Source organism: Frankliniella occidentalis, unplaced genomic scaffold (genome assembly GCF_000697945.3).
Source record: "Frankliniella occidentalis isolate FOCC.00 unplaced genomic scaffold, Focc_3.1 Scaffold58, whole genome shotgun sequence".
NCBI lineage: Eukaryota > Metazoa > Arthropoda > Insecta > Thysanoptera > Thripidae > Frankliniella > Frankliniella occidentalis.
Window position 1 is genome coordinate 684,626 of NW_026267188.1, and position 2,736 is coordinate 687,361.

Sequence of the window (2,736 nt, forward strand, 5' to 3'; positions counted from 1 at the left end):
ATAAAACCACTGACTGATTTATACCCCCCGGTATAAATCCCCTGGGGCATTTGTACCCTAGGGGTGTTGTGGGGGGGTATAAATGTCCTAGGGGGTTTATACCGGGGGGTACCAATACCGTAGGTGATTTGTACCGGGGGGGTACGGGGTACTATTCCACTGCGACACCGGCACCACCGGCACCTCGCCCTCCAAGGTCTCCCCAGGGACCTCCCCCACCAGCACCACCAGCTCCTCGCCCACCAAGGTCGCCTCAGGGACCACCTCCACCAGCACCACCAGCACCTCGCCCACCTAGGTCACCACAGGGACCACCTCCACCAGCACCGCCGCCAGGTCCTCCAGGCCCACAATGAGCAGCATGGGGGCCGATTATCAACATTGCTACCAAAGTGCTTTGGTAGCGCCAGGGGCCCTTTAGATGTTTGGACCGCTTAGCCAACGCCTAATATTTAGGCCTGGCACAAATTCGTTCTTGTTTTAGTGGGTCTTCTTATAAAATAAAATTAATATTTATCAGAGTATTCTCAGACATCTTCGTTGTCTAAAGTATAGGTATACTGTTTCCGACTGTTCCTGTTTTTTTGGCGTGGCGGCTGTGTTTACGGTGAACGATTTTTACAGGGGTTGCTCAATGGCCCCTTTTTCCTATTCAATAAGTGGTCGTTCTCTTGAACGAAACACACAGTTGCTGCTGACATTGCCACCTGATTATCGCCTTTGCGCTGGATTAACTGTTAACCGAGGGGTTTTTACCTTGCGTGATACCCTGTACACCTAACCTGGGTATTACGGGGTATTATGCGCATTGTAATACCGAAAAGTATCAAAATATGCTTTAAACTGTTTTTTTTTGTTTTTTTTCTTTTTCATTTTATACCGGCGTACTACTGTGAAAATACGGAGTAGCCTACTCTTTACAAGTTTTCTTGGAGTTAAACCCCCCTCGCTGTTAACAAACATAGACAAATAAACTCCACCATTTTATTCAATTAGTTTTTAGAGCTCGCTGCTATTAGTGTTTTATGTGAACTAGTAATTTTGTGTTCTTGTACTTCCCCGTTTCGACAGTCAGCTTTTCAGCATTTTCTACCATTTGATGGTTGTAGTCCAACCGACCACCCTATTTGGACTTTGCGCTGTATAATAATGCCCCATTTCTTGAGCTCGTCAAAATATGGCTGTACTCAACAGCAAGTTGTTGTGGCAGGTTTTTGCTCGAATTGAGCCAGCAGCAGCGGCAGCTCCGCCCGAAAAGCAAAGAGAGTCAAACCAAACTTTGCCATCTCGTCGGCTGTCGGCGCGCACAGCCGTCGCCGACAAGAACTTGCCGAGCGGAAGGCGGCCTGTGTCGGCCTGCGCCTGCTCCTGGCGTCTCCCCGCGCGGCCGGCGTGCATCCCGAGCTGCACCACCACTCGCGCGTCTGCGGAGGAGAGTCGAGGCGGGAGTGTTTGAAGGAACGCGAACTGCTGGTGTAGCTCTTGGCGCGTTGTGGATTCGCTACACTGACGTCAAATTGACCATTGTCTTTTCCCTCTCTTCTTTTTCTCTCGGGTTGTGCCGGCCTGAGACGCGCTACCGCTCGCCCCCGACCCGCTCTAGTTTTATTACAACACTGTTCTCCTTGAGGCGGGCCGGGGTTCGCGCTGGCGAACATAAATTTTAAAATAAGAACCTAACCAGGGACAGGAAGAGGGTCCGGGGGGCGCCGCCCTGCGCAGCCCCGCGTAATTCATCCTCTGCATGGATTTTTATTGCTCGAGTAAGAGCGCCTGGTTACAGTTCCAGGTTTGGACCGCTGCGCGCCGCGCCCGCAGGAAGTCGAGCAGTCGTGGAGGGCGCTGCTCGTCCCCGGCAGCGACCATTACTCTATCCGACTCGACAAACTGAAATGGATAATACGGCTTTAGTCGGACACGGCGGCCGGTGTCGGGCCGGCGAGGACCTGGAGGAGCGCAGAGAGAGAGAGAGAGAGGTGGGAGGGGGAGGGAGAGAGAGAGGGGGGGGGGGGGAGGAGAGAGAGAGAGAGAGAAGAGGGGGGGCTGTGTGAAGTGGGGGCACACACTTGCACATTACGATATACAACGTACTCAGCGAGCCGCGCTACTTACAAAAGCCGCAAGCAGTGCGTTGATGTGTAGGACGTTTACATTATCAAGCCATTCAAAAGCCACCGACTTTGCTGTTGGCAAGTGAGAAAGTTACGATACAGTGTCACACCTCACATCGCAATGTAGGGTGCGTCGCGTCATTGGTGTTTCCCGTGATCGACCGTGCGCCTGCAGACGCCCATCATAGGTAACGCGAGCATGCGGCTGCCGCTGCATCGTGTGTTCAGTTACATGTGTGGCGTCACGCTGGTCACGCTGTGCCCGTGCACGGTCACGCTGATGCACCGTGTGTTCAGTTACTTGTGTGGCGTCACGCTGTTCACGCTGTGCCCGTGCACGGTAACGCGAGCATGCGGGTGCTGCTGCACCGTGTGTTCAGTTACATGTGTGGCGTCACGCTGGTCACGCTGTGCCCGTGCACGGTAACGCTACGCTGCGGCCCAGGCCGGCCAAAGAGGGCACGTTAGCGGGACCATGATTTGCAATGCATGAAAGCGGGACCACGCCGCCCACACACACTGTGTGCATGTCGCTCCCTCTCTCTTCCTCATATCCCTCCACCGCCACCCTTCTCTCTCTCTCTCTCTCTCTCTCTCTCTCTCTCTCTCTCTCTCTCTCTCTCTC

General features: G+C 53.8%; 1 protein-coding gene and 1 long non-coding RNA gene across 2 annotated transcripts in view; one reads left to right on the forward strand and one right to left on the reverse strand.

Annotated features, from left to right (window-relative positions):
• Window positions 1-530, forward strand: part of LOC127749484 (uncharacterized) — a 2,708-nt gene extending 2,178 nt beyond the window's left edge. Inside the window, exon 2 of the long non-coding RNA XR_008011184.1 lies at window positions 197-530. This is a non-coding gene — a long non-coding RNA (uncharacterized LOC127749484). The remainder of the gene's footprint in view (window positions 1-196) is intronic.
• Window positions 1-2,736, reverse strand: part of LOC113212756 (teneurin-a-like) — a 495,982-nt gene that overhangs the window by 381,515 nt on the left and 111,731 nt on the right. The window lies entirely within an intron of this gene.